This window comes from Meriones unguiculatus, chromosome 11 (assembly GCF_030254825.1).
Source record: "Meriones unguiculatus strain TT.TT164.6M chromosome 11, Bangor_MerUng_6.1, whole genome shotgun sequence".
Lineage (NCBI taxonomy): Eukaryota > Metazoa > Chordata > Mammalia > Rodentia > Muridae > Meriones > Meriones unguiculatus.
In genome coordinates this window covers 98036001-98061552 of record NC_083359.1, presented here as the reverse complement: position 1 = coordinate 98061552, position 25552 = coordinate 98036001, and the positions used below count along the sequence as shown (strand labels likewise).

At 47.1% G+C, this 25552-nt stretch overlaps 1 protein-coding gene and 1 pseudogene across 1 annotated transcript in view; one reads left to right on the top strand and one right to left on the bottom strand.

Moving 5' to 3' along the window:
• Positions 1-25552, bottom strand: part of Kif26b (kinesin family member 26B) — a 402550-nt gene that overhangs the window by 265778 nt on the left and 111220 nt on the right. The gene's annotated exons all lie outside the window — the stretch shown is intronic.
• LOC110552490 (large ribosomal subunit protein uL30-like) lies at positions 9351-10082 on the top strand (annotated as a pseudogene).

Genomic DNA, 25552 nt, shown 5'->3' with positions numbered 1-25552 from the left:
GGAAAGCACTTGTGGCCCAGATTTTTGCTCACTTGAAACTGTGGACCTGGTGTGTGGCTTCAAAGACTGCTTCTGGAGGCTGTCATTTACATCTGTCCTTTGGCCAGGGTTGCAATGGGGACAACTGGGCTGGCTTTGCCTGCAAAATCATTTCAAACCTCTGGTCAGACTTCACATCATAGTAACTATGAAGTTTCCCTTCTGGAGAAAGAAAACCAGTGCCACAAGAAGACAAAGTCATCCGAAGATGTAATCTGGTACAATTATAGGAGAGACCGAGGATCTCTTTGTTCTTTCCAAAATAAAAATAAAAATAAAAACTTGGACCATTTTACCCAGACCCATACTGGTTTTGGTTTGTTTGAAGAAGCTCCCAAAGACTCTGACCTAAACACCCAAGGCTGGAGACCCTTAGCGGTAAGGGCTGAGCTGAACATTTGTATGTGTGCATGTGTGTGTGTGTGCGTATGTATTACATACTATGTTTAAGTGAGCAAGTGCTCCACGCATGTAGGGACATCCTTTCTGCTCTGTGTTTTGAGAGAGGGTCTCACTGAACCTAATGCGCATCTCTTTGGCTAGACTGGCTGGTGGTGAGCTCCTGAGACCTGACTGTCTCCGCCTCTCTGCAGGCAGTGATTATAGACCGTGCAATTGTACCCAGCTTTTACATGGTCGCCAGAATTCGCCTTCCCCACTGGTCCATCTCCCAGCCCTTACTGCACGTTTTCATTTCCATTCTTGATACGCTAGAAATGGCTCGGCACATCTTGAAACAGAGGTGAGGACACCCCATCAAAATGTGGCACAAGATGCCTATACTCAGAGCACCAACTTCTAAACCTACTTACGACATACCAGTTTAGCCCCTCATCACCAAACTCCTGCTTACGTATTTGAGGAGGATGGAAGACATAAATCCTGGGCAGCTCCCATTCCTCACCCTCTGTGGGGGAGAGAATGAAGTCTCAAGTGGCTGTGGATTGCTGACGTGGACATGGCCATGTCATGGACCCTGGTGTCTCAGAGCCGAGGAAATGGCAAAGCCTTCCTCTCCTCCCAGTACTACTGTTAATGAGCAACTGAGCAATGTGTGCACAAACTCACAGCCACAGCTTCCTCCTGATGGGTGACTGCAGCCTGTGACTGCTCCCCTACAGAGCCCTCCCACTGAGACCAGCTAGCCCCTCCTCTGTGTGTGCTGGACGTAATAAATACAACAACGAGAATCCGGGTTGTGACAGGCGCCTCCCATCAAAGCAAGCACAGCCCACCCAGCGCCAGCTTTCCCAGGGTCTGACACGTGTTGTCTCTTCATCCCTGCCTTACTCCTGTCAGGTTCCCAGGACCAAGCCACACTGGGGTCTGTGAAGGCCTCTCCTTCTACAATAAGCTTTATGAAAAGGTCTGGCTGAAAGTTAAGATTTTAGGAACATCACAGGAAGAAAACTCATTCTTCTCCCATACCTGCCTCTATCACATTTCTTGTTCGATCTTGAGAAAAGGGGCTGTAAAATGTTTATAAAGTGATTTGTGTAGTCTAGTGAAGTCTAGATTGCAAAACTCTGCCCTGAGTATTTTCTGGGGAACTAGAAAGAGGGAAATGAGGGAGGGAGAATGATATCAGACAAAACCTTTTTAACTAGGTTTTGATTTTCACTTTTGGTTATGGATTTATCACTACCATTTGAGAATCTTGGTGAGAACCTGATTTAGCCTATCTATGTTAACCGTCAATCAGAAGAAAGAAAGGGCCTGCACGTGACCACTTTTTACAATAGCATTTTATAGTGCAGAGTTTTCCAATACAAGTGTGGTGAAGCTTTGCCTGGGTGATCTAGTCATTCATTCAGTGCATTCTCTCACTTGTCTCTTCAACCAACATCATTCATTCCTTGCTTATTTAGTATCTACTTGTGAACTCCTTTGCTGCACATTAGAATATAGATACCATATAGATATTTCAGAACATGCTACAACTAAAGATTCAAGAGATAGAACAGACTACCCTCTTCATGTGGGGACTCAGTGAACAGCTCTGGACTTCATTCTGAAGATCCAGGTTTTAGTTTGAGGTTATAGCTTTACCGTGGCAAGTCATTCAATCTCCCCCCCGACACACACACACACACACACACACACACACACACACACAACACTTGCACAGGCTTCCGGGGATATGACTCCCAGCCCTCCGGCTTCTGCAGCAAGCAAGGCAACTACTGAACTAGCTCCCCAGTGCCCATATCACTCAGTCGTTTGAGGCTGAGTTTCTTTATCAGACTGTCACATAGACCATTCCTCCCTGGGTAAGTCCATGTAATTGAATGTAACTGAATCACAGACACAAAAGCTCTTTGTGATGAGCCCTGAGAACACGGCATGCAGTTCTTACAAATGCAAAGATTTTCCTGTGCTTAACATGTGAAAAAGTGTAGCTGGCATGGAAGCCATGCCCTATCAGTGAGCGTCTCAATTCGTAGCTAATGGTTCAAGGCCTAGGTATCAGAAGAGGTGACAGAACAGAAGAGCAAAGAGGACTACCTGGGTAAGCACTCAGGTATGAAGGGCTGAGATGAAAGTGCCAAGCCCAACACAATGTCCCTCTCTATTCCCTGACCCTCTGTCCAGCCAGAGGTGTGCTTTCAATTAAGTATCACAACAGATGGGTCAAAACAGACCAGCACGGCTCATGTTCTGCCTACTTTTTATTAGTGCCCACATCACAATACTGTGTCCACACTCAAAAAACACTTATGAAAAGCCATTTCCTTGCCGCTTCGTCTCACTGTGGTGGCCAGGCGGACGAACGGAACTTTTCAGAAAAACAAACCAAGTCTCTGTCGTCCAAATGTCTGCCGTAAGTCCACATAAGAGGCAAGCCAAGAGAATTAATGGCCTTAGAGATGGTTGCCCAGACTCTCTGCATCTAGAAAGAACTCAAACACAGATGCTCTGCAATCTTGGACTAGCCCAGTGCTGCAGACTAGAAGAGATGTTCCCACTAAACAGAAGCCTGCCTAATCAGCAGTTGTTCTGGGTAGAGCCCAGATCTGGGTTCCAAGAGTCAAGCCTGAATGCCCCATGGCATGCAGAACATAGCACATCTCTCAAGCACCAGGACGTTTACATCTGGAAAAAAGTTCAGGCGAAGCCTTGTGTGGGCTTTGATGATTTCAAAAACGTGCATGTGGGTCTAACCATGACCAACAGTCAGGGAAGTGGCAGGTGTGAGAGTGGAGCCTGTAGAAAGAATATCTTGTGTATTGTATAGATGCATCATCTGGTCTTTTTTTTTTTGGTTAAACAAACAAACAAACAAACAAACAAAAACCTATGGCCTATAGAAAAGGGTAGAATAGAAGGTGGGACATCCAGTAGGCAGAAAGGATTCTGGGATAGAACCAGATGCACAGGAAGATTCTTCCTGGAAGTTGTGAAGAGGATAGATGCATGGTACCCGAGCAGAGATAACTAGCCACGTGGCAGAATGTAGAGATTAGTATAAACGGGCTATTTTAAATTATGAGCTAGTCAGAGAGGAGCCTAGGTATATGGTCTAGGTATTTGGTAAATATATTTTGAGTATCATGAGTCATTATTCCAGTGACTTGGAACCAGAAGGAAAAAGAAACCCACACCCCTACTACAGTAACTCACCACATTCTTATAGACTACTGGCAGTTTCTACGGTCTGAGACAAGGCAGACTTCAGAGTGGGCTAAAGTGCCTCCTGGTAGCTGTGCAGCCACATAAGGTTCTACTCCTCAGTGCTTCCAGACCTTGTCTATCCAGAGATTATTGGGAATCTCCAGAAATCTCCTCCACAAAGAAAAATCACTTAACCTGGCAAGATCTTACACTCAATGACTCTGCACTGCCAGGAATGCTTCCAGGCACATGATACATACCTCTGGGCAGGTTGAGCTGGCACCTGACGCAAAGTTAGTGTGTCCACCGACCCAGCAGCACCAGGCCACGTGACTCCACAGTCACTACCTGAATCACCTATTCTTAGGAGAAGGATTATGGCAATTATATACAAACTGCACTCGGAACTGCCTACCCACAATGTCTGGGCAAAGAGGTGGCCCACAAGACTTTAAAACTGTTCCTAGACAAAGCCTTTGGGAGTCTGTCTCTGGCAAGTGGTTTCTCATGCAGTTCCCTACTGAATTTTCACAAAAGCTCATTCTCAAAGGACTTCGTTTTGTCTTCTTTGAGCTTCAAATGCAGTTATATTCAATTCTCCTGTGTTTGAGAGCTGAAAACACAGCCCAGCTGTGACAGTGGCTTGATTCATTCCAGATCTTTCCCCATTATTATTTACAAGAAGAATTTTAGTTGCTGCTTTTGCAAATAGTATAACCTGATTTATTGTTCACTGAGTCCAGCCATTTTTCTGAGAAGCTAATTCATTAATCCAATATTATTGAGACATTATTAAAAACCTTTAAACTCTTGGCAGTTAGTATCACAGTGATTTTTGTTGTTTGCTTTTATTTCTATTAAATGCTTCAACATTAATGGATTCTGTGTGTTTATTTCAAAGGTTTGGGAAAGCAGTAAAATGCGATTATTGATGTTTTCCTCTTCAAAACACGATGGTCCTTTAGCCAGACCATAACTTGTTAATGTTATTTAAACCATTTCTATTTACAGCCATCAACTGCAAACATGTTCTAAAATCTTCTGGAATCTTTTATTGCAAGTTTAGGTGCATTTATATGTGTCTGAAAAGTTAATAAGGGAGGAAATATGAGTCACTTACCTATTCATTATTTTATTCAGCCTCTAAACAGGAACGAGTTTACAATCAAAGAGAAAAATGTAAACCTAACTAGGCGCATGGAGTTTTGGAAGCATATGACTACGCACTCCCGTGGTGACGAAACCACGCAACTCCATGAAAGTGAATTCACTGAGCCCCCCAAAATAGTGACGGATCAATAAACATCATGCTACCATGGAGTAGATGAGCAGGGAGGACACAGCCTGTGTGACCCAGGGAAAACAATAAGGCAAGGCAGAGGAGAGCGGACGTTGGCAATCCCAGTGAGGCACTATTCCACAGGGGGCACCATGGCCTTTCTGCTTGAGCAGAGACCACAAAGAAGTGGGTGTGAGCTACAAGAAGCACACTGAAGAAGCGCTCCAGGCGGGGCAGTGAGTGCTTTCCAAGGCCCTGACCGGAGAGAGAGTCGTTGTGATTAAGAACAGCAAGAAGCCGGCCCAGCTCTGGTGGGGTAAATAAAGAGGGAAAAGGTAGAAAATTAACTCCATAGACTGCTGTAGTAGAACAAATGTCCCCAAAATCCATTAAATTGGACCTTTGTAAAGTGGTCAAGACCCAAGGGCTCTAGAGCTGACCTTTACAAAAGAGGCCCCTGAGAGCTCCCGCCCCCTTCCACGGTGGGAGGACACAAGAGAAAGATGGCATGTATGAAGCAGGATAAAATCTGCCATTGCCTGGATCTTCAACGTCCCAGTCCTCCGATCTCTAAAAACATGAACTTGTTTATAAATCATCAGGACTGTGATATTACTTTCTAGCAGCGCCAATGGACCAATAAGCTACTAAGTCAAGTTCAGGGACAAAATCTGGAATGGAGATGCAACTGAAGGAGTCAGTAATGAAAAGTACAAAAATTATGGAATGGGGAGGGGTCAGCTAGAGTGAGTGTAGAGAAAAAGGCTGAAGATCAAGACCTTCACGATTGGCTTAGATGCACACACGCAACAACAATAAAAATACACTTTTTTAAAAAGAGTTTTTAATTTTTCTTTAAGTTGGGAGTTAACATCATCTTTATATTCCAATAGAAAGACAAGTGCTGATCTCCTTGCTCCCAAATAAATCCAGTTTTTATCAAGAGCCATTCTCTCCCTTCTTTTCAGCTGAGGGGACATCAGCGGGAAATAGCAAGGAAGAGCAGGCACCAAAACTTAGTGGTCAAGGGCATGGGAGAAAACAGATGTGGCCTGAGAAGCTGGAAAGTAAAGATCAAAGTCTCTTGCAGAAGAGAGGCCAAAGGCACTGAGACTTTCTCCGATAATGGAATGTGCATTCCACACTGTCACAGTGAACAGTTGGGATGTAGAGAGCAGATGAGGGCTGACCCAACCTCCAGCTTCCTGTGACAAGAGACACAGACAGGGATAAAAGGCCTGCCCGTGTTGAGTTCTGACATTCCCCAGACAACTGTCAGTGGAGGCTAAGAGGTTGGAGGAGGGAGGAGAGAGGTCCCCAGCAGGAAAGAGCTCTGGGTTTCATCTCCACACAAGCTGGAGACAGAATGAGGACCATGGATGCCTCTCCCCATCTTTAATGTAAAAAGAAAAACCAAGGTAATTGCCTTGAGCCTCTTTTCCCTCCAGTCAACAGCCAACAAATGACATTCAGATATATGTCAATGGTCAAAGGCTGAGCGTCCTAGTTTACTTTTCCTCTTCCTGTGATAAAACATGTCAACCAAAAACACCTTAGAGGAGGGAAGGGTTTATTTGACTTACACTTCCAGGTCACACAATCCATCACTGGGGGAAGTCAGGGCAAGAACTCAAACAGAAGCCACGCAGGAATACTGATCACTAAGTAGTGATTGCTCTCTGGGTAGCTCCCCTTGCCTTCTTGGATAGCCCAGGACCATCTGCCTAGGGATAGGGCTGCTCACAGTGGGCGGGGTCTTCTTCCATCAGTTAACAATCGAAGTGTCCCACAAACATGCCCAGGGACCGATCTGATCTCGACAGTTGCTTATTTGGGCTCCCTACTTCCCTGGTGACTTAAGGTTGTGTGAGGTTAACAGTAAGAACTAACTGGCATACTGAGCCAAAAGCCCAAGAGAGCACAAAGCTAGAGAAACACACATGTACACACACACACATATGCACACACACAGGACCATCTCCATGCTTGAAGATGCAATATGGTGGCTCATCTCTTCCAGAATTAGCCAGCAGTGCATCCCATGGGAGTGGGGGTGAGTGTGAGAGAGGCAGAAAGCCCTGTTGATTCTTTTCTGGAACAGCACAGACAGACATGAAAAAGCCATGTCCAGGACATTGCCACCACAGCAAACCTCACAGCTACAAGTGCAGCCTGCCCAGATCCTGACAGATCTTCACACCCTGAGAATCCCCGGAACTACACTTGATAACTTAATACACTGGTTCTAATGTAAATTCCGCACAGCTGTGCAGGGGAAGCAAACAGGATAGGCAGGAAGGAAAAGGTGGGAAGGAGGCTCTCTGACCTAAGCAGGCCAGAGCCAGCTCTCTGGGTGGACTCCAAGAACATGCTGAGGCTCCACCAAGAAAACCCTTAGCACCCACCGCACTGCTGCTGTGGGGCAACGGACTGAACACTGCCTTCGGGGGTCTTGTTTTAGCTTTGTCACCCTCTGTGACAGCCGGGATAGCAGAACAAAGCTTTTTCTGTTTGCTCTTGGGATTCTACCACCAAGAACACTCCAAACCAAGCCTCGTGAGTTCTCCCTCACTGGTGGAGGGCTGATGTTTCCTGAATCGTAAGTCAACGCCTCATGCCAAAATATGCTTACTTGATTCAAGGTTTGGTTTGGTTTGGTTTTAAAACTGTCAAGCACTGACTGGAGTCATCAGCTGGGCCCCTGGCACTGAAGAAAGGGGTCATTACTAGTTACGAGGGAAGGATTTGTGTGCAAGTGTCAGTGATGAGGGTGACATCTATTCTACCCATTATGTATGGTTGGGAGGGGAAGGATAAAGTTTAAGGATGGAGGAGGGGACCAGAGAAGTGGCTCAGTGGATAGTGAGCTTGACATTCAAACATGAGGACCCAAGTACAAATCCCCAGCACCCGTTTAAAGGGCAGTCACAGCAGCACACAGCTGTAATAGGGAGGTACAAACAGACAGATCCGTGGAGCTCATTGGAACTCTGACCCGATGATCTCCAGTTCAGCGAGACATTGTCTCAGAAAAGAAGGTGGAAAGAAACAGAGAAAGACACCCAATGTCAACCTCCAGTCTCTACATGTGTGCATGTGTGTGCACATATCCACACAAACATGTATATGTACTACAGAGAGTGAAGACAAGCCGACAGAAAAACAGACAGACAGACACAAAGAAATGAAGTAAGAACGAAAGAGAGAGAGAAAAAAAGAGAGAGAAAGAAAAAGAAAGAAAGAGAGAGAAAGAAAAGAAAAGAAAAGAAAAGAAAAGAAAAGAAAAGAAAAGAAAAGAAAAGAAAAGAAAAGAAAGACAGGGTAGGGTGGTGCATGCCTGTAAACCCAGTGCTCAGGGAGGCAGAGGTTCTGTTAATTTGAGGCCAGCCTGGTCTATGAAGTGAGTCCAGGACAGCCAGGGCTGAGAAACCAGCCAGAAAAATCCTGTCTCAAAAAACCAAATCAAAGGGAAGAAAAAGAAAGAAAGAAGAAAGGAAGGAGGGAGAGAAAGCGAGAGAGAATGAGATCATGAAAATTCTGTGTTCCTTTCCCATCAGTTGTCATTGCACTGATTTGGACACGGGCCTGAAACATTTCAGGCCTCACCTCACACTCTCAGCTCAAAGGCAAACTGGAGCTCAGTTCCCATGGAAGAGATGGACCAGAGAGCAAGTTTTAAATATTTCGAACAGTTCTTGTGTATTACAGATATCAACCAGCTCCAGTCTCGAGCCTCAGCTGCCCTGCATATAAACGCAATCGCTCTCTTCTGCAGAGCATCGCAACAAGTAACTGAGACGCTCAGGGTCCCCGAGGAAGCAGTATTTGCGAGTCGAGCATAAGCCAGCTCGCAGTGCAGTTAGACAGCTGGATTGTACATTTTTGGTTGTCTCTTTCCCAGAGAGACATGAATCTCAACGCTTCTGTCTCTGATTGCTCTTTCCCAAGCCCTTTATGCTGGCTTCTCCTGCGCGCGCTCCCTCTCCTCTTCACTCCCCTCTTACAAAGATCTCAGCTGCCCAGCTGCTTGCTGAGCCACCCTCCCACCCCATCCCACCAAGTCTGCAATACTGAGTGCTAATCTTGATGAACCGGAATGGGGGGCTGAGACACTGGATTAGTCACTTCACTAGCCTCCAGCCTCCAGTCCTTGGGGAAAAAACAGTGGAGGGAGGGGATGGGCAGGAAAAGAAGGGCAGTATTGGCTTGATTGGTTTCGGGGGAAAAAGAATATTGGAAGCAAAAATAAATAAATAAATAAAAATAATATATAGACTAAGGGCTCATCTTTGGAGGACCCCTTTCCTTCCCCATCCATATTATTCTTCATGTTTAAAAACACAGCATAAGTTTTTGTTGTTTGTATCATCATCCTGTCCCATCCCGTCCCGTCCCGTCCCCCCACCCCAGGTCTGGAACCATGGAGGCTGTGCCAGAGAAGAAAAAGAAGGTTCCTGCTGTGCCAGAAACCCTTAAGAAAAAGCGTAGGAACTTCGCAGAGTTGAAGGTGAAGCACCTGCGGAAGAGCTTTGCCCTAAGATGCTGCGTGCGAAAGGCAAGGAGGAAGCTCATCTATGGGAAGGCCAAGCACTGTTACAGAGTACAGGAAGATGTACGGGACTGAGGTTCGCATGGCCAGGATGGCAAGAAAAGATGGAAACTTCTATGCGCCTGCAGAACCAAAACTGGTGTTTGTCATCAGAATCTGAGGCATCAATGGTGTAGGCCCAAAGGTTCGCAAGATACTGCAGCTTCTTGTCTCCAACAGATCTTCAATGGCACCTTTGTTAAGCTCAACAAGGCTTTGATTAACATACTGAGGACCGTGGAACTGTACATTGCGTGGGGGTACCCCAACCTGAAGTCTGTGAATGAGCTCCTCTACAAGCCGGGCTATGGCAACACCAATAAGAAGCAAATTGCCTTGACAGATAGTTCCTTGACTGCTAGATCTCTTGGAAAACTTGCCATCATCCGAATAGGGCATCTAATTCATGAGATCTATACAACTGGAAAATACTTCAAGGAAACAAATAACTTCCTGTGGCCCTTCAAACTGTCTTCTCCACAGGGTGGAATGAAGATACTGGAAGGTGGAGATGCTGGCAAGAGGCAAGACCAGAGCAACAGCCTTATTATACAGATGAAGTAAGGTGTTGGCCATGGTAGTTTTGCAATCTGGTCAGGAAATAAACAACTTGTCAAAAACAAACAAACAAACAAAGCAGCATAAATACTTTTAATTAAACAGCGAATCTGACTGTTTGGGCTCTGGGGATGGAATGCCAGGCTGTGGGTGCCCTGTGCATGAACACTGCACAGAGCTGAACCCTCAGCCCTTCTACAAGGACAGCATCTTTGCAAGAGCAAACCAGCCAGAGGACACTCTCTGCTCTTGCTCTCGCTCTCGCTCTTCCCAGGGTCCCTGGACTTAGAAAGTCAGCTAACTGACTCTGATGTCATGCAGGCTTCAATTTTGTCATCTTGGTGTGACAGCTACTGGCCTTAAAAGAAAAACCCACAAGAGGCAGGAAGCCATTTACTTGTTTAAACATGTGAAAAATCTTACACGGTCAGAGGTGTGTTCTATTGCTCACTCACACACAGGCCGTATTTAGCCACACTGTCCACCAGAACTAGATGCTAACAGTCAAGCAGCCAAGGGCCATTCTCCTCCTTGGCCACCTAGTGTGAACCCCCAAACAGATTCTTATTCATCATTCAACTGAAAACAAAGGCTCGCTTTCAACTCAGTTTGTAGTCTGAGAACTTGAAAATCCAGAACCAAACTTAAAAAAAAAAAAAAAATCTTCATGATAAAACATGGGTGGCCTGTAACACAGAGTGCAAAGCTGTGGAAGGCTCCAGGGCTCAAATACCAAGGACTTTGTGCCCCCTTCCATTGCTAGCCTACCTCCTGGCCCATCCTACCCACCCTCTAGTTTAGGAAATGATTCTCCTATTACCCAGATACTTCAAAAGATATTAGATTTGATCCATATATAATATATACATGTATGGAAATATAGTAAACTTCATTAATACAGTTAACAACATATGTCAGTAAAAATTAAGATTAATATAAAAATAACCACTCGAAAATGGAGAATGCTCATACTAATGGTTTCTTTGGCTTACAGGCTACAGCCCACCTTCCAGGGGAGCCAAGGCAGGGCAGTGGAAGCAGGAACTGAAGCAGAGACTCTGGAGAAATTCTGCTTGTTGGGTGGTCCCCATGGCTTGCTTATTCAGGATTACCTGACCAGGGGAGGCATCACCCACAATGGGTTGGAGCCTCACCCATCAATCATCAGACAAGAAAATGTCCTCCAGGTTTGCCCATGGGCCAGTCTGACAGAGGCATTCCTCAACTGAGGCTCCCTCTTCCTGGCTAAGTAATTGCGGCACCCTAACAACCAGTCAGCATACATTCTTGGAGAAATCTTTCCCCCAGGCGTCAGGGGTCTCTAACACCTATAGGTCCAACCCTGAAGGATCCCGAACATGATTCCCACTCAACTCTGGGAGCATCCGTGGTTTTTAGTATATATTCAGCCAAACAATAAGACAAGAATGGCTAAGACACAGGCACTGGAAAGGAAAGACAGAGGCAGGTACAGTTCAGATCTGGAGTCTGGGAGATGGCTTATCTTTTAGGAAATGAGGCCTTGTGTGGGGACTTAGGTCATTGGGGCTGTGTCCTTGAAAGGAGATGTTGGAGTCTAGATCCCCCTGCCCTCTCTGCTGCACAGCCATGAGGTACTAAGCTTCCTCCTCGGCTGCATAACCCCATAATGATGTGTTGTTTGCCAGCAGGCCCCAAAGTAATGGGGCCATCAGGTCACAGCCATCTCCAAACCTGTCAGCCACAATAAACCTTTCTTCTTTACTAGTTGATTATCTCAGGCATGTGTTACAACAAGGGAAAACTGATAAACAAGGCGCTGGATAAAATAAGTAAATCAGTGAGAGAGTGTGAGTCCTATCATCCCGCCTCCTGAGAATATCTTAAATCCGAATTGTGCATACACTGCTGTCCCCATTCTAGATGCCGCCCTCTCTGTCTCCTAGATAACTACACAAACTCCCTGCTCTCAGCCCCAGTCTCACGTTTCTATCAATAACACTGAGTATATATTTTGGTATACACAACACAATGGTGTCTATAAACTGACTGCACAATCAGCCACTAAATGTCTTCTATTGATTATAAGCTCTGTGGGAGCAGAACTTTACCTGTCTCACTTCGATACACTCTCAGGACCCCATGAGTTATTCTGCAGGACGTAGGCTCCTCTCTTGCCTTAAAGGTGGTAGGATTGTAATGGCTCTCGGCCAATGAGTGAACCAAAAAAGGTTCATTTGCCTGGAACCATTCAGGACAAAGAGGTGGAGACGGATAGAGGCCTAGAGAAAGGCTGGACGGTACATGTACATTCCAGCACACGCTCTGCTGGTACGTTTTGTTATCCCCTCCCCAACCCCGCCCCATTCACTGACAAGAGCGACATCACAGAAGGAAAACCTTCTCCTACCCTGAAGCCAGCCTGGAGGAAAACGAATCCCAGAAAGGGAGAGGCTGGTCACCTGTGGAGTCTGTGGACAGGATAGAGGCCCAGGCATTGGGTCTTGATGTTCCTGGCCCCGCCCAGTGGCTGGAACAATTCTACATATCAGACAAACGCAAGGGATCAGGACTGTCCTAGTCCATGCTCAGGACATCTGCGACACACACACCAACTGCCAAGTGTCAACATAAAATTCCTCAAAATGAACCAATCTTCCTGTATTAAAAAAAAAAAAAAAAAAGACTGTGCAACTTTGCCAATTTACTAAAAACTACTGAACTGCAAAGTGTCTGTTTTGTGGCATATGAACTGTATCTGAAAAATAAGGGCATGGGGCTACAGAGGCGGCTCAGTGGTTAAGAGCACTGGCATTCTTCCAGAGGACCTGGGTTTGAATCTCAGCGCCCACGTGGAAGCTCACAATCATTTCACAACCCTCCCTTAGCTCCAGTGCTAAGTGATCTGATGCCCTCTTCCGGCTCCCACAAACACTGGACACACCCCGTACTAACACTGAAATTTTTTTTAAAATAAGGCAAAATTAAAAAGGTATTTTCTTCCCCACCCTAAATCCAAGTTATGTCTTGGTGCTTACATGGATGGTAACAGACACTTTACCACATTAATTAATAGTCTCCAAAGTCTACTTTGCAAGATCGGGCATCAGCTTCTGTTCCTTCAAAACTCAAAGAATACAGGGAAGGATGATACTGGCTGAAGCCAGAGCTATTTTAACCAGACACAAAGGGGCACTGGCCACATCAGTACAGAAAAAAGCAGCACAGCCACCCCGGCTGAGGAAGCTTTCTTCGCTCACAGAGATCACAAAAATAACCTGCAAAACAAAATTCTACCCGATGAAGCAAATGATATTTTTCACCTTCGCAGTCAACCTGCAGGACCATTTAAAAATCCCACGGGGCCTGTGTAGTCTGGCCTGCAAGCTCACCAAATTCTTCACATTGATTCACAATGCAAGGCCATCCATCTTGGGTAAATGTAAGCTTTGGGTACAATCAATACGGACACTCTTAAGAAGAGGCTGCAGAATGGCACCTGAGCGCTGGTGTCTCCAAGGGAACTGGAGCTCCTCCAGAATGTCTTTTTCAGAGGTTACAGCATGCCGCCCCTGTCATCAGCAGAGTGGCACAGGAAGAATGATAACTAATTTCACCTAGCCTCCTCCAGAGCTACATGTCAGAAGTGAGGGCATTTGATGCTCAACATTTAATCGTGTTACTGTGTGCACACATGTGGAGAGGGAGCCCTTGGCAATCCATGCAGATGAATCAAATGCACACACAGGTAGAAGCCAATGTCCAAGGAGCACCCAGCTAGATGAACGTTCTATATGAACAAAAGGACCCAATAGCAAATGCTTTGCTGGGTTGACTATATAGTTTCTGTTATAGTTACTAGACTCTGCTGGCAGAAAAGCAAAAGTTGCCACAGGTGAATATGCAAATCAAAGAGCACGTTTGCTTCTAATAAAACTATAAAAACAAGAAGCTGGCTACGTTTGGCCTCCAGAACCAGAGCCATAATTCTCTGCCTCCCGCTGTGTGTAATGGAAGTCTGCCTTCTTCAAGAAGTAATTACTCAAATAGTTACTTAAGAGTCTGAGGAGCCTTCCTGGTGCATAGGAGGCGGCCTCCTCATCTGGCAAGTTATAGAAGAGAATCTAAGCTTTGGTGCTTCAGTGTTTGCCACGTGACAGTTTCCAAAGACACAGTCAAGTGCCAAAGGCTGTTTTCCCTGAACCAAGTAGTTCCAGATGACTGCTCTCTGAGGGTTCTGTCTGCCTTGTGTCTTTGCTCTTCCCGTGAAGCTATTAACGTCCACTTTGTTGGTTTCTATCTTTAATATGCCATTTCTGACCTGCGCTGAGACAAGAATAGCATCTAAGGTGACAAGGCTGTGAACAATGACAAGTCAAGAAACGCAAGTGTGAGACCTGCCGCCTTCACAGAGCTACTTCACGGGCTTCTGTGCTGTGTTCTAAGTCTCTGCTTACTTTACATACTTAAGGCGAATCCATTGATGGCTTATTGGCCGGAGAGATAGTTCAGTGGGTAGGGTAACTTGGTATGAAAGCAAGAGGACCTATGGTCAAATCCCCAGCATGCATGAAAGGGTGGGGCATAACCCATGCATGCCTGTAACCCTACCATTTGGGGGAGAAGACAGGCAGATCTGAGAAGCTTGCTGGCCAGCTTCAGCAATAGAGCCTGTCTCAGACAATAAGACAAAGAGCAATAAAGGAGAATACCCAACATGCTCCACATGAGCACACACTGGTGCACGCACCAACACGCACACACGTACACACACTAAACTAAAATTTAAAAAAATTACATGTAAGAGATCACTTTAAGGGTGTGTGTGCACCTATACACACATAACACGTCATTTGCTCCTTCAGTAAAGATCAGTCATTGTTCTAAGTCCTTTAAACACATCTGTGAGCACACAATTAGCAAGTGAGCACAAATGAACTAACAAAGCAGCCAACACAGAGCTGATGTCACCCACCACAAATGCACAGTTACACCCAGCTGATCATTTCTACCCCGAAGGAGAAATGGATCTAAATTAGTAGACACACACACACACACACACACACACACACACACACACACTTTCCTAAGCACTTCCAGGTTAAATGACAGGTTATAAAACTTCTAAAGCCTACCTCCCCACTGAGCGCACACACACACACACACACACACACACACACACACACACACACCACAACAGTTCTACTTAATAAACCAGAATACCCACTCACGCCAATTTTCTCTGTTTCTCATTTCCTGCCTCTTTCCTCCCCACAGTGACCCCCGGGAGACCAAGGTGAGGAGTAAACCAGCCAGAAGGTAAGGGGCCTAGCAGACTGCCAGGGAGGGGGAGTTCAAGTGGTCAGGTTGAGTTTAGACGCTTTGAAACTTCTTACTCAACCGTTAATGAAGCTATAAATCCCTGTAATCTGGGAGGTGAACAGAAATCCTAGCTTGGGTTCCAGTTTCATTTAAAGTGGACTAATCAACAAAGTGCCGTCTTTCCTGGTCAATGATGTTAGATTTGCAGTCCCCAACCTTTTGGGGACAAGAAAATATAAGAACTCCTGGTAGATCAGCAGTATTCCAGAAAGAAAAGAACCAAAGTCAAGAGATGTGTAAGGGGGTGAGGACAGAAGAAGACGTGACTAACCCGGAGGACCCCCCCCAGAGACTCCTAAGAAGCAGCCCCCACAGCACTGTCACTGTACGGAGATACATTTCCCCTCCAGGGCCTCTGGTCATGAGTGTCCATTTGTGAGCAGGCAATACCGCAGACCTCTCAGAGCAAACCAATAATCTGGTGCTCTTCGTGGTGCAGCCAGATCTGCCATAATACAGGGGGGCTGGCAGCGCACACAAACAGCCACGACTCAGTGTTTGCTGTGTACCTGGAGGTACTAAACACGAATGTCGTTGGTCCCCAGGCAGCCGTGTCTCTTTCCTGTCTCCTATTCTCAGAAATAGTAGATTCCAAGAACATTAAACATCTGTGCGGAATAAAGCTGACAGGGCGGCTCTCCCTGTGGAGAATGCTCTTTCCCTCTGGGAAGTGATGGGTAAGGAGTTCCACTCTGCCTTCTCAAGCTCCCTTCCTCATGAGCCAACTCTCTCAGACTCTTGGGCTTCATTCTGGGGATCCTGCTGAGGCCAGTTACTCAGGCTTATATCAGCCCCTTGGGTTCACCTGATGGATAAGGGAGCGAGGGGAGACACATGTATGCATGTGTGTACACACATGCAGGGCTCCAGGATGTATACATCAGATGTAGGAGTCTAGAGGGACACAGAGGAGGTAGAAATCTACGGGAGGACGACAGAGGAATACCAAGGGAAACCACCACACTTCTGCGAGGTCAGAAGACCAGTGCTTGGCCAGCGCAGAAGGCCAGGTGGGCAACAGAAGCAAGATGTAAAGTAGACCATAAGCCAGCTGGGCCAAAGGAAGGCAGGGCCACCTCACGGATGCTGAGCCCAGTGGTGTTCAGCTGTTCCCTTCTTTCTCCAAGGTAACTGAGATCCTGGGAACATTCTAGAAGTTCAGATTAGCCCCAACTCTTTTGCCATGCAACCCCAGCTTTACCGCACGTGAATGGGGTCTAGTGCCTTAGCTGGCCTCTTTGCACCATCACCATCTATAAAGACAGGATGGTACCAACACCATCCTTGCAGCATAACTTGGCAGAGGCAGACTCACAGCTGATGCCCAGAAAACATCGCCTTTGGTGTGACTACAACTGGTGTTGGGGCTCAGGAAACGTAAGGCCTTGGAAGCAGCTTTTCTCTGAACCCCCGCCTGCCTTGGACAACAAAGACTGGAATTCCTCCTTCCCTGATATGGGTCTTAAAAAGCTGAGCCCCTTCCCGCTAAACCAGCTATAAACCTAAAAATACTACTATAATTGCCCCTCCCTTGCCTCTCTGTGTGTATAAAGAGGCCCTCTCGCCTATTTTATTTTTACTTTTTGTAGGTTCTAATTCCCTCGTTCCTGAGGGCTCCTGCCCCATGTGTGGGATTAAGGGAAATGCTTCAACAGGGAGACCCAAAAGAGTCGGACAGGCCTCTCTGCGCTTGCCTCCCTGGTCTGTACTGTTAGGTCATGTTGTTCTTATCTATTCATCTTTTTACAAAGCTGCCGCTGTCTAGTAGATCCCAGGCGCAGAATGGGGACTCTGGCCCGGGGCCTGAGATCTTTAGCCCACACTCCAGCTAAAGCAGATCTGAAGTCCAATAAATCAGCTGTGGTTTTCTATTGTCCACCAGTCTCATTAGGAGGCATCAGCCATGGGCCTTCATTCAGAAAAAGGGGTTACCCTCTTTTGCAAACTCACACCCCCTTCTTCCTATTTTCTGGCCGCTCACCTGCCTGGCAGCCATATTCCTTTCTGGAGAATGGTCCTTGTTCTCTACTTCTTTAGGGAGCCCAGGCCTAAGCTCAGATGGAGGCCCCTTTTCAACAGATGTGCAAGGCTGAGCCCTCCTGTCACCTTTTCTGTGCACCCTAGGGCTTCTCACCTACGTGTTGCTCAAGCAGAGACTCTCTGGAGGAATTTCACTCTTTGCACAGGACATCTGCTCTGAGGGCAGTAAAGACCCAGGTGGCAATGTTTGGAAGACAAAGAAATGAAGGGCAATTGCCCTGCCATTAATCAGCCAGGCTACAAGAGCTGAACAGCCTTAGCTAAGGGTGGGGAAGAACAGTTTAACAGCCTTCCCTGGTATCAGGAGTGAGCAAAGCACAAGTTGAGTCCGTGGGCAAGGAACATTGCGGGGAACACATCTGTGGATGTGAAAACTGCTTTGACAGAAGACAGGATGTTCAGAGGAGTTTCCGCCACTTCCTCTGCAAAGGAAAACAAACTAGCTAACAAAGACATGCACACTCACATGCACCCACACACATGCACACACACACACACACACACACACACATGCAAACACATACATACATGCATACACTTGCACACACATATGCACATACATACATGATACACATGCTTGTGTGCACACACACATATCCACATGCACACAGATGCACACACACGTGTATACATGCACACTCATGTGTGTACACACTGCTTTCGGTACCTCACTGTATGGGTAACAGAAGTCCGCTGTCCTTTTTCACTCCCTATTAAGCCCCAAATATATCCCCTACTCCCTGTGTGTTTACAGGGGTGATAATTAAAGACCTAGAGAAGTTAGATGTTAAGAATCTGTGGGAAAATAGAGGGAGTCCCCAATTGTCTGGGCTGGTAAAACAGAGATAACACAGAAAGTTTTACATTTTGCCCACTTTCAGCTGTAATTGGTATTCATCACGTTCACCTTGCTTACATCTATCATCACCAACCACCTCCAGGATCTCCCCATCCTCCCAAACCCATTGAACCACGGCTCTTTACTCTTCTCCTCCCCTAACTCATGATAACCACCATCTTACAGCCTGTCTTTACAGATCTGCCTACTCCAGAAGTCCCCTGTGATGAGAGCGGCTGTGCTCATCCTCGCCGTGTTTGAATTATTACACCGAGTTCAATGTCTTTGAGGTTCATCTGAAAGAGTTCGTGCCTTTCCTTGGGTAAATCCTCTGATGGACACTTGGTGGTTTCCACTTTGCCTGTGCCACATAATGCTGCCACAAACAAGGCTTCGGCAGTGTCTGCTGGGAGCTCCTGCACTGCATGAGCTCAGCCAGCATGCTGCTTCTTGCTTTTCACCTCCGTGCTGTCCTTTCAGTTCTCGCCAAAGGTCTGATCATTGCTGCCCTATAAACCTCTCAGCTCCTGTGAAGTCTCATGTTGGCACTCTACCCTGGCTTTTGCCTGTCATTCCATTGGATTTGGTTTGGATGGACTCATGCTGGATGCACACAGAGTCTTCAGGAACGCCACTGAGCAGCGAGTGCTCCCTTATAGACTCACTTCCAGTCACAGGCTACAGCACTTCCAACCCACTGCTCATCTGAACCTTGAGAGATGGGAGCGGGTTATATCACTTTAAAAGTTTTGATTACTTTTTTTATTGCATGGCTGATCGATTCGGCCCATGCTATGGCATCTGTGTGGTCGGAGGACAACCCTCATGAGTTGGTTCTCTCTTTTACCGTGAGGATGCTAGGGACCACATTCATGTCACTGGGGTTGCAGCCACTGAGCTGTCTCGCTGGCCCCAGCTAGGCCACTTTTAGTCCTCTCTCAGAATGGATTCAGGACGGCTCAGACCTTCCAGCTATGTGTTGCATACAATGACCAGTGGTGGCTGTCTGCAGAAGACAGCCTGGCAGAGTGACCTAGCACATACGCTCACTGCATTGTCTAAAGTGCACTGTAGTCCAGACGCAAAAATCTTACCTCTAAACCGCCTGCATTTTTTTCAGTGTGTGTGTGCATGTGTGTGGTAAGTGCTTATGTATGCGTGTATGTGCCGGTACACTCTTCCTCGTGTGCCTGCATGTGTGCACAAGTAGAGGCCAGAAGTCAATGGAGGGGGGATACCTGTTTCTCTATCATGCTCGCCCGACTTTTAAGACAGTCTCTTACTACTTTTGTTTACCTCTTGGGTGAGCAGTTTGCTCCTGGGCACAGTGTGTCGGTCAGAGGATGGCGTGCAGGAATTAGTTCTCGCTAACCGTCATGTGTGTTCCAGGCATTGAACTCCGGTTATCAGGTTTGGCAGTGAGTGGCCTTCCCTTTGGAGCCATCTTATCGATCCTCCCTTACTTTTTGAGACGGGGTCTCTCACTGAAACCGGAGCTCAGCGTTTTGAGTAGACGAGCTAGCTAGCAAGCTAGACAGAAGCTTTCTGGCCTCTGTTTCCCCAGTGCTGAGGTCGCATATACACACTGCCACATCTGTCTTTTACGTGAGTTCTGGGAGTCCCGGCTGGGGTCCTCAGGGTTGCCAAGTGAGTGCTTTACTCCCTGAATCATATACATGTATACATGTATGTATATATATTCTATTTTATTATATATGTATGTATATATATATATATATATATATATATATATCTTAGTTTAGAGATTGTAGCTACTGGCTTTAATGAGTGGGGCCTTGGCGTATCCTGGCATCACACACAATCAAAGCATAAACATTTCATAACATTTTATGTACTATTTCATTACTTCACATCACATAACAATAATATACAGTGATTACTACACAGTGGGTGTCTACCTCTTTATTATCCATATCTATGGCTTTGTTGACATGAAGCCTTAGAGCCAACCGCTGAGCGCTCGCTGAGATGGGGGTGGGGAGGGCTTCCTCTGTAGCTGTCAGTTGAGGGGACAGCCTGGGGCTCTCTGGAAACCCTGTCTCTCTTACAGATGTCACGGATTTGTCTGCCGTGGGTGGATGCCATGTAGGAGGAACTGTGAACCCCTCAAGTTTTCTTAACCAAATCTCATAATTGTTGTTATGGTTTATTTCGGAATGTCCCCCGAGGGCTCATGTGACATAGGCTTGGTCCTCAGCTTGATATTACCGAGAGGTGTCAGAACTTTTAATAGATGGGGACTCATGAAGAAAAGTCACTGGGAATGTGCCCCAGAGAGGACACTGAGACTCCGCCCCCTCCCCTCTTTGCTCCTAGAAACCCTGAGGTGAGTGGGCATCTTCTGCCAAGGGTTCTCACTGTGACGTACTGAGCCACCACAAGCCCAAAGCAATGGGACCAGGTGGCCGTGGACTGAGACCACAGAGCAATAACAAGCCTTTCCGTCGTTTGCCTCAGGAGTCATCCCTGCAACAGAAAGCTGACGCGTCTGTGTTTTCTCTCACAGTCTCCACCCACAGAGGCCTTTCTTGCACACCCCATGACATCTCCGTCTTCCAGTTTCAACATTAAGGAAGAGTATGAGGGTCGCTGTAACTCCCAGCTTGCTTCGGCTTATCCTTAAAAGCTGGCTCGCATGAGCCTTCTCACGTCACTCGTCTCCGGGGCTCTCAGTGATTGAACAAAGTGGGTACCACACGTGTGTATGTGCATCTTGCTGACGCTGGACACCGGGGCATATCTGTGCTCACCCCTTCACCATGAAAACAAACTCCGGGCTCCTCTTTATGACCCGCAGCAGAGAGACAGGAGTGGCCTTCAGAGCGGCAGGCTCTACTCTGCTGTGCTACCCAACCTGGCCCTTCCACTGCTTCAGCCAAAGGCAGACTTGCACCACCCTGGAGTCACTTCAGTACAGCTCTGACGTATCCCGCCAGATATCGGCATATCAAGGTCAAGGTTACCCTCGTCCCCCAGCAGGCATCCCTGTTGCTCATCTTCACGGTGCCGTGTGGCCGATGGCTGTGGACCTCGTGTCCCCTTGCCCGCCCGGCGGAGTCCGCTTAGAATTGTTGGGGAGAGTTTCGCATGAAGACATTCATGAATGACACCCACTCTACCTGAGGGACCCTGGCCACGAGAAGACAGAACCCTCCACTGCGGTGGGGGGGAAAAGGGGAGGGGAGTTGTGCTCTGAAAAATGACAATGCTACATGGAGCCTCAGGCCCTTCGGAGTGGCATTCACTCTGAAAACTGACAGAAACGATTACAGTAAACCCTTCTTTGGCCTTATTGGTTGTGAGGATAACTGGCCAATTCATGCTTGCTACATATCATCCCATCCGACGAACCTGGAATGTACAAAAGAAAAAGAGCTGGGAGCCTGGACAGGGCTTGCAGCAGCAGGAGAGAGAAATGAATGGGGAATGGATGCCCACAAGATGGACGCTGTCTGGCCTCCTCTCGCCTTTGCCATTGGAGAGGTGGAAGGGAAGAAGTAGACTGTACCCCACCACACAGGGGATCTCATGGGGATTCCAGCCTCTCTCCCAGTTCAGTCATTCCGGTGCTTTGTCTGTGTGCTTTAAAATACCCAGAAGACAGTGTAGTGAGTGGAGAGATGCAGAGCTACAGACAGGAAGGACAGAGTGCTACAAAAATGGCCCCTGCCCTTCCTTTTCATGCACTGATGCTGCCAGTGTCACTCTGGCTAGTGTTACTGCTCTGAAGTGCAGCCGCTTCCCTGAAGGCTGACAGTAGATGAAGCCCAACCCTGAGAAGAAGCCGGCAGGGAAAACACCAGTGCCCATGAAGGAAGGTGCACATTGCTGGAAGCATTCTCTAGGGACACCTCCCACGCCCCTCTGGCCTCCAGAAAAGGAGAACACACACAAACGGTAGAACCAATATTCTGAGAGCCTATGAATTCAGCTGGTATGTTCAATGATGGCCAGACACCCTCACTTTAATCCTCAATCCGGTGCCTTTTGCACAGACCTACAAAACAAAAAGAAATCGGCAAACATTGCTCTCTAGTAGATTCTATCATTAAGCACACAGACTACAACTCAGAATGCATGTGGATACCCAGAGAGCCGCAGTGCAGACCATGAATATTCTGGGTTACTCCGAGGCAGCTCTTCATGGCTTCCGCTGAGAGACAACTATGCTTGTCTAAGCCCGTGCCCATCCATGGCATCCATGGCCTGCCCAGGAGGAGACCAGAAGTGGCAGTCAATGAGCGACATGGCCTTTCATGCTCGCAGGAGCCAGCGCTTTATAAAGCCGTGGTGGGAGGCACCACGTCCACGGACAGGAGCCTCCTGTCAGGCAGCTGTCACCAATCAGCTAGTTAATGTACCAGTCACACCACAGACAGAGTGTGAATTCGGGGCAGTCGAGGCTGACAGCAGACATGGGTATTCGATCCATCTCACACACAGGTATGCAGGTAGCTAGTGAGAAAGGAAGTCCAACCCGCCAAAAATGCAGCTGCTGACTCATGGTCTTGGCCTCGGCTAGAGGAGTACGCTCAGAAGGAGAAATACATGGAAAGAAGACCTCCAAGAGGTGGCTCAGGGGGTAGTAATGGTGCTTGTTAGACAGTCATGAGGACCCACAAAAACTGAGTGTGCCTGCTAACGCCTATAACCTCATCTCTTGGGGGCAAGGGGCAGAGACAGGGGAATTGCTGAGGCTGGCTGGCCATCCAGCTTAGATGAAAAACCTCAAGCTCCAGATTGAGCGAGAGACCCCATCTTGAAAAAAATAAAGAGGGACAGAGGTGCGCGTTCCGCATCCTCCGCTGTCTTCCACATACAGGCACACACCCTCACACACGTGCACAAGACCACTCATGTATACAACACAAACACAGAAGTGAGGGGCTCAGTGGCAGAGAACTCGCCTAGCGCATCCGAGCCCCAGACTTGATCTGTAGCACTGAAAACAAAGAAAGACAAAAATCGCCAGAGAAACAGGTGGAGCTCTAGCTACAAAGCACCCCTGAGTCCTGGAGTAATCACTGACTTTTTACCGTAGCCTCAGAATCATCCCAGATGAGTAGCTGACTCTTCCGTTACACCACACACCAAGCGACAGAAGAGTGAGTAGCTAAGATCACTAGCTCCCAAGCAAGACCCCTCTCCTTCAGCCTCTTCAGCTAAACATAGCTCTGTCATCGGAGTTTCTCACAGGAGGACCCCTGCAGCTCACCTCCTGTCACTGTTCTGACAGGTCCAGATAGTCTCCTCACTGCCACTCTCCCCTCAAGTGTTCCATGGCAGGTCTGAGATAAAGATATCCCTTCCATCCCAGGATAGACCTTTACTCCTTGCTAGAGGCCGCACGGTTTTGATGTCCGATAAGAGCCACATTACTACTGAAAGCACTGTCCTTGAGAAAGTGTACATGCACTTTTTTTTTTTTACATTGTTCTAAAGTCCTAAGGTGCAAGAGAACATAACCTAATAGAAAAAAATGGCTTCAAGCATGCTAACGTTCTGCAGTTGTTGTGGAAGAGGCCAGTGGCTCGACTCCCCCATAATTAGTGCTGCAAGACACTGGCTCTTGATTCTCCCAGGCTCCAGAGCCCTCTGAGGTCCTGGTAAGGCAGAACATGTAAGAGATGTCTGATGCATGGGAACTGTCGCCATAAGGGTACAAGACCCTTTTTCAGCACACAGTATTGGGAGTCAGGATACCTTACTGTGTCCTCTGCTAAGGGATGATTTCTAGGAATGGCTCATAGCGAGGAGTTGGGAGGAGAGGACAGGCCAAAACAGATGAGTCAAACAAACAAAAACCCAAGGGAAATAAACAGGTGAGACGGGAAACATAAGTAAGACAACCAATGTGACACCAAATTGAATATTGAAGGCTTGCTTCCAAGAAGGTTCGGGTTTGAATGCTCAGGTGTGTTTAATATGCTGTAGGGCATGAAAGGGGAGAGGCAGGAATGAAGGAAGAAATATGACGAGTTTTAGTGAGAGGAGGAATTATCAAAAGATTAAAGGAAGCTGCAGACCCCTCCTTTTGCCTGGGCCGGTCCAAGACCCGGAGAGGCAATCCAAGCAATACGGCTCAGCATCCTGCAGCCTGCTTCCTGGAGAAGCTCTCACACTCCCAACTCCTACTGTATAAGGCTCCAGAGCTCACACAGCTTGCTTCTGTTGCTGGTTTCAGCATCACTGTGTTTTCCCTTCAGAGTCTAACTAGTGAAGAAAGAAAGGAGAGAGACAAAGGGTAAGAGGGAAAAGGAAGACTGAAGAAGGGTGACTAGGAAGGCAAGGAGGGGACCCTGAAAATCACTGGGTTTCTTAAGGCCCGTTCTTGGTCTGCAAAGACAGAGAGTGAACTGAAATTGGCCAAACATGATTTTAAAGTCACTTCTAGCTCCAGGATACTTTTTGAGAACACAGACAAACGTACAGATTTGTCAAATCCTGACGATAATTTTGAAGAGAGGGTGAGGCCTGCTAAATCCACGGACACCGAAAGGCTGTTCTGAAGCACCTTTGTGAGATGTGCGCCCTGGAAGCCAGTGGTCCCCCATCCCCACCAGCTGACCCTTTTGGTGCCAAGCCCCCAGCCAAAGCCTTGGCACACATTCAGGCTTTTCTTGGCCTCTCCCTAAAAGTCAACATTTCCAAGCACTGCAGGGCCGAAGGAACTGAAAAAGAAAATGGCCCAGGACCTGTGTCTGATGGAGGAAATCTGACAGCCGTTGGAATCTGAGTCTCCGGGCTGAGGCAGGGGAACCACCTGGGTGGGAAGAAATAAAGGGTGTTTCACTGGATTCGAGAGAGGCAAAGCAAACTCACCACTGTCCACAAATGCTGTGCCTTTGCTAATGAACACTAAATAACCCACCTACTAAATCATGTTAACGGCATTTCTGTTGGGATATTCTAACGGCCTGTTTGCTTTCTAAACAGAACACGGTTGTGGCAATAAAAATGAAGCTGAGAGATAAAGTCCACTACTTGATGGCTTTCAGTTTACCTTTGGAAAACATCAGTCAGATTTACTGCAAGCCAACAAAATGTGCACGCCTCATTCCTAGGGAAATCACACCCACCAGATCTTGTCCAGCCTTCCTCATCTTTATTGCAACGGTTTATGTTTCTAAGAGGGAAGGGGTGGTCTGTGCTTCAGCCCAGCTCAGCAGGAAATCCTGCTTACAACGCGGTACACTATTTTAAATCTTTGTTTGGT